The sequence below is a fragment of the Dioscorea cayenensis genome, chromosome 19 (genome assembly GCF_009730915.1).
Source record: "Dioscorea cayenensis subsp. rotundata cultivar TDr96_F1 chromosome 19, TDr96_F1_v2_PseudoChromosome.rev07_lg8_w22 25.fasta, whole genome shotgun sequence".
Lineage (NCBI taxonomy): Eukaryota > Viridiplantae > Streptophyta > Magnoliopsida > Dioscoreales > Dioscoreaceae > Dioscorea > Dioscorea cayenensis.
The window spans coordinates 10,528,917-10,535,837 of record NC_052489.1 but is presented as its reverse complement, the minus strand read 5'-3'; the positions used below and the strand labels follow the sequence as shown (position 1 = coordinate 10,535,837).

Sequence of the window (6,921 nt, the reverse complement as noted above, 5' to 3'; positions counted from 1 at the left end):
GCATCAAGCACCACTGAAGCACTCTCCTCCAATTTCCTCTTGTTGGTCAATAGGTCTTTCAGGAACTTCGCATACTTAGGCATTTGAGCCAATGCCTCAACAAAAGGGATGTGGATGTGGAGTTGCTTGAACAAACTCAGGAACTTCTTATACTGTTCATCCCCTTGGTCATTCTTCAATCTAGAGGGATAAGGGATTCTTGGCTTGAAAGGTGGGGGTGCCACCTCTTTCTCTTTGTTTGCTCCCTCCTCAACCTCTACGACCTTGGGTGCGTGTTCTTTCAGCTTCTCACTCGGAAGCCTCCCTTCAACCTCATGACCGCTTCTCAAAGCGATCGCCTTCACATGTTCTCTCGGGTTAGTTTCCGTGTTACTTGGTAAACTTCCATATGGCCTTTCGGAAAGAGATTTCGCAATTTGCCCCACTTGATTTTCAAGATTGTGCAAGGAGGCGGTGTGATTGCGAAGTGTAGCCTCGACTGATTCAAACCTTGTATTTGTCGATTGAACAAATCTAGCCAAGTGCTTCTCCAAATCCGTCATTAGGGTTTCCAAGCCTGAAATTCTATTTTCCACTTGAGGGGCTTGTTGTTGTTGTTGGAACCCCGATGGCCCCATGGTCTTCTGCGGTCCTTGATTACTCCATGGAAAGTTGGGATGATTCTTCCAACCTAAATTGTAGGTGTTGCTGTATGGATTCCCTTGAGGTCTCATTCCATTACCTACAAAGTCAACATTCTCAACTGAAGAAACATCACCTATGACGATTGGGCAATCGGAAGGAGCATGTCCTCCACCACAACCGGTATAATTTGTCACGGCCGCAACTCTATTCGAAGCTATAAGATCTAGCTTCTTACTCAAACTCTCCACTTGGGCCGCCAATGAAGTTACCTCATCAATTTCATGGAGACCGGCCACCTTTTTCTTTTCCCTAGCGTTCCACTGGTAGCTATTTAACCCCATTTCCTCAATCAATTGACGAGCCTCGTCAGGGGTCTTTCTACCTAATGTACCTCCTACCGCCGCATCCAAGAGTTTCCTTGTACTCGGGTTCAAACCATTGTAGAAGGTTTGAACAATCATCCACTCCGGGAATCCGTGTTGCGGACACTTGCGCAGGAGTTCCTTGAACCTTTCCCATGTCTCAAATAGAAACTCCAATTCCAACTACATAAAGGATGAGATCTCATTCCTAAGCTTTGCAGATTTTCCGGGAGGGAAATAACGGGCTAGAAAAGCTTCTACCATCTCCTCCCATGTAGTGATTGATGCCCTAGGTAATGAGTGTAGCCAACGCTTTGCTTTCCCCTTTAAGGAAAAATGGGAAGGCTCACAATTTGATGGCATCATCCGTCACACCATTTATCTTCAAAGATGTCACACATCTCGAGGAAGCTCTCTATGTGACTGTTTGGATCCTCATCGGGCAAAACCGTTGAATTGTGCGGACTCATCGCGAGCATATGGATGAATGCCGGCTTTATCTCGAAAATTCGAGTCATGAATCGGGGGACGCACAATACTCGATTGTGTCCCCAACACTGAAGGTCTGGCATAATCGGATAGTGTCCGTTGTTGCTCATTTTGTTGTGCCATGTTGTCAGATCCTTCTACTTCCAAATCAATCTGGATTAGGGTCGTTCTTGTACTGAGTTCTTTCCCTTTCCTTCGAAGTGTACGTTCAAGCTCGGGGGTCTCCTTAAATCAATATTGATGGATTCCCTCGGGTCATAACTCGAGCTGCACCAAAAAGTAAAGAAAAAGAAAATCAGAACGATGATAGAATAAGAAGATATGAAATAGAATGTGTAGTGAAATAGCTAAGAAAACAAAGTACAAAGTATCTCTAAATGCCTAACTCCCCGGCAACGGCGCCAAAAACTTGACAAGGTCCCCTTGCTTATATCCCGCAAGTGCACGGGTTTGTCAAAGTAATAATCCCGGGTGAGCGGGGTCGAATCCACAGGGAGTAGGGAGTGAAGACACATACTTCGATTCTTAGCTATGTGAAGTATCAACAATGATAAGTATGGTAATGATTCAATTCTCAGAAATTAAAAAGCAATAAGTAAGAGAGCAAAAGTAAGGAGGAGGCAAGGCAATCGATAAAGATGGGGTACTCGGATAATGCTTCACCTAGGATAATCGCTTCAAGTGCAAGAACTCTCTGTTATGCTTCCTAATCAATGCAATGGTGAGTCATGGAAATCCTTACATACATAGTCCAAAATCTATGGTCAACTATGCCTAACTCTATACATGTCCCGGAGGAGAAATCGAACAATCTCAACAACTCACACTCGCATAGAGTTGCAATGAGCTCTAGGGATTCCAAGTGATAAATCTCTTCCTAGATTTAGACCTAATCCTTTGGTCCAGGCGGAAGGTCCCTAGCAACAATTAAACCCTAGATACTAAGATCACCTCAATGCTTCACTCCATTGCACGCGCAACTAGGCCGTAGCTGAGGTTCATCCCTTAGACCATTCACTCTATTATGGCCGCAAAGAACTCGAGGAACGGAGGTAGAATCTATCACGTCGGAGGGGAAAGGGGACGCTCCTGTACCTCTTGACTCACCCTCTCAACCATCTCCAACCTAGCTTTGTCTAACACTCATGGTGTGTCACTCACTCACAAGGTTACCAACAAGAACTCTCAACCCTAGTGTCACTCTAGGGGAAATGTTCATACAATCAAGCATTCAAGGTTGGAACTCACAATAAGCATCAATGTATTGAAAGCATAATAAAGAAGTTCAATGAAACGAATACATCCTAATGTTCACAATCACCCAAGTACCCACTAGGGGTTTAGCTCTCATGGAGCTAAGTACAATCAAAGAAATCGAATGTAAAAGCAATGAATCCATAAAGAAACCCCCTTGATGGTCGTGTCGATGGTCTTGTGGAAAGTCCTCTACTCGTTGTTCAAGGATTCCTTCGTCCGGTATAGGATACGCCTCGATCGAAGCTCCCCTACCAACCTTCTTCCTAATGGAATCACGATGTCGGAGCCATAGAACCCCTCGAAACCCTAGCCGAAGCCCTCTCGCAAGTTGGGGAAAAGATGGAGAAAAGAATACCAAAATCGTGGCTGAATCGGCTTTAAATAGGGCTGGAATCGGGCAACTCCACGGGCGTGTATGATGTCACATGCCCCTGTGGAATTTCAAAACGGGCGTAAATAATTTCCACACGCCCGTGTGGATTCTCTGATTTTTTGGCCGGCTATGAACAGTGCTGCTACAGTGTTGCTGCAGTGCTCTGCTACAATCTTTGACCTGAATGACTTCCCAATTCCATACTTTCATTGGGGTAACGCAAATGGGCACACGTTTACGTCGTGAATCACTTGCTTCTTCAATGATGTAAATGTTGGTGGATCTCTTGTTCTTATATGCATAAGTTGGAATGCTCGAGTGTGACTGCCTTTGTGCCCCTCCAAATGAATGTGCTCACTCGAATACGAGGAGGTTGGCACACACTCTAACATCTCACACCTGACCTATGTCTTCGCGTTTGAACCTTAGCAAGATTTCCTCAAAAATAGGTGTATTATGATCCACATTGGCCTATTTCCTTCATACTCGGCCTCACAACCCTAGCTGCGTAAAAGTAACATAAAAACACACATATTAATGTAAAAACCTGAGAAAAGTAATGCTCAACATAAGGAATGAACGCTTCGCATTCATATCACACAAGCACTTATCAGCAAGGCTGCTAGGGTTTTGGAGGAAGTCTTTGGTGATATTGGGGGGCGTCCATCACCAACTTTGATCGATCTTCTCTCCGTCATAGCATAGAGGGAGCCTTCGGCGACCTAGCTTCGGAGAAGGATTCTTCAAGACGTTGGGCGACCAAAATCAAGACCATCATCACGAATTTAAGGGGGTTTTACTTCATGGTTTTCATTGCTTTTCATTGTAAATATCATTGTTTTGTAACTTGCTCCATGGAGGGCTAAACCTTAGAAGGTATTTGGGCATGTGAACCCTAGGATCTATGTTTTTGTAATGATTTGATTTATGTTTCTATTAAATTCGAGCTGATTTGAGTTTTAATCTTGTATTCCCATTGCTTGCTTGTTTAATTAATCCTTGTGGTTGATTGGATTCGCATGATTTGTTACTTTGATGTGAGAGAGGTCTCCATTAGAGTTAGAACTTCCAGGTTAAAGAGGGTTGAGAGGGTGAGTCATGAGATAGTGGAGTGCCCCATTTCCCTTCCGATTGAGTGTTTCCTAACTCCGTATTCTCTAAACTCTATGCAACCATATTTGGTGTGAGACGTGAGATTGAGAGATTTCTCCGCCGGGACCTTGTAAGGGGTTAGAGATCCTTCGCCGGGAATTAGGGTTGGATCTATCTTTAGGAATCGGTTTCACTCTTAGGTGTCCCTAGAGCGTATTGCGGTCATATGGGGTTTGAGGTGTTGAGATTGAGCGATTTCTCCGCCAGGACCTTGTAGGGGACAAATACCGATGGCTTGGAGGCAAGGGCCGATTGTTCTTGGATTACCTCCACTCATTAGACTCGGTTTAGAAGCATTTAGTGAATCATGAGCTTCATGTTAGATCCTAGGGGGAGCATTGTCTGGGTACCTCATCTTTATTGATTGAGATCTCCTTTACTTGTTTTCTTGCTCGTTTGCTTGCTTATTAATTCTCTTGCAATTTGTTCATTTCATCACATCCATTCATTTTGACTAGATAACTAAGAATTGGTTAATACTAATACTTTCGTTCCCTGTGGATTCGACTACCCACTCACCGGGGTAATTATTACTTCGACACCCATGCACTTGCGGTTTACACGCATATTCGGACATGTCACATTCCTTGTCAGAAATAAGCACACATCATCACCAAGAGGGAGAGAAACATAGGATAAGGAGTTGGAGTGAGGTTCTAAGCCACCATTGCATCATCATTCGAGGCTTCATCCATTCAAGGAGATCAAGATCATAGAGGGAGTTTTCTTGCTTCTTTATTGTCTTTCTTTTCCTTGTATGTTGTATAAGTATCCCTCATCATGAGGGATTAACTTATTTTGGTGTTTGGATGTGGATGAACACTAGGGTCTATTCTTGTGTATGAACTTGAAATGCTATTCTTCATTTAGTTTGATGGTTGTTTGAGATTCAATCTTTCGTGTTTTGATGCTTAGAATTGCATTTATTTAGAAAACCGTAATTCTATTATAAGTTGTATGCATAGATGTGACCTACTCACGTATACTAGACCTAGGAGAGATTGAAAAGGGATACCTGTGCCGACACACAGAGAGATCGGGTGTTGGTAGCCTTCCAATGCTAGGTTTAAGCCAAAGGATAGTAGGTTTACTCCATTTAGAGATTTCCTTGAAGTCATTAAAATAGTAGGTGGGTTAATCCGGAAGAGATTCCAATTAACACTCATATGGGATTAAGGGTTAACCTATTTATGAGATCTCTAGGTCTTAAATGCCGTCAATACACTTCAAACCATCCAAGTTTGGGACTTAATGATAGCCTTAGGAGGATTCCTTATCCAAACACCACCTTCTCTTGCTTGACATTCCCTTGTTTATTTATTATGTGTGTTAGTTACCTGGCCATAGGATTAGCTTTGGTTAGTTTATTTTGTTTTATTTGTTCTTTTGACTAGGGATTGTAGGCTAAATAATAGATGAAGAGTGAGTAATAATACTTTCTTGACCCCGTGGAATACGACCCCTGTGTCACTCATAGGGTATTATTTGGTGATCACGTATACTTGCGGGGAAGCAATCAGCTTCCTATAGTATATGCAAGCTCTCCAACCTATAACGGTTCTGGTAGGAACAAGCTCGTAGTTCTCATTATTGACTATCATCATCTCCCCTTTCCTAGGCACCATGGTGTGACACCTGCAAGTGGATGGTGTTATAAAGTAATACCTCTCGCGCAAGCACGAGAGGGTCCTATTCCGAGGGCCCAAGAACGTGTTTTCTAGCCTACAGATTCATGTGATTGTGCTCTAAACTACTAAGTAAAAGAAAGAACTCCAAATGTGTGCCTACAATAGATGAAAATCAGGGGTAGAAATCAAGTGATGAAGATGGTCACAGATGTGGATTCCCCTAGGGCTACTAAAGTGAGAAGGATAATAGAACTATCATGCAATTGGTGGTGTGGACAAAGAAATTGCTGAGATAGGTCAATCCAATGGTCACGGAAATTTACCCCTAATTCGGTAAGAGTATTGATTCAGAATTTCTTCCAACCAAATCCTCCTATAATTTCATTACAAGTAGGGAAATCTCCAATTAGGTCCGGAACACAAACTAGGTCCAACCTTAATGTTGGAGGGGACACAAAATACCCCATGGTCATGGCATATTTGTATGTGGTCCCTTCGAAGATAGGTGTGTCTAGTATAAAGGCGATGGTCACATAACAGAGTACAACTGATTGATTACCCGCAAGTGTACGGGGTCGCCAAGTAATACCTTGAGCAAAAGCCCAAGGATCGTATTCCACGGGGTTAAGGAGCTCCTATTACTTCTCCATCACTCACTTTCTAACCTTACAATTCAAGCATGGTATACTAATCTAATACAAGCAAGATTGTAAATAAAACACAAGTGTAACAACTCCAAGTCAAGCAAGAAAATCACAAGAGCAATGATGATAAGAATAGGCCTAGGGATGAGGATTTCCAAGAGGGGTCATCAAGATATAAGGATGCATGAAAATACATGGCACGGGTGATTTAGACCGACGGACCTCAATAATAGTTCAACCCCAATTTCTCGGCGGCTAAACCCTAATCCCATACAAATGATGACAAGGATCTCTCCTTAATCACATTCCTACGATTGCATTAAGTGAATGGAGATCACGCAACAAGGACACACTTAACCTACGTTTATCCTCATGGTTCGGAGGGGCTACCT

At 43.0% G+C, this 6,921-nt stretch overlaps 1 non-coding gene across 1 annotated transcript; it reads left to right on the top strand.

Annotated features, from left to right (window-relative positions):
- The first annotated feature begins 1,095 nt into the window (after positions 1-1,095).
- On the top strand, positions 1,096-1,202 carry LOC120250767. Its single transcript, XR_005533105.1, has one exon. It is a non-coding gene; the product is annotated as a small nucleolar RNA R71 (small nucleolar RNA).
- Positions 1,203-6,921: the final 5,719 nt, after the last annotated feature.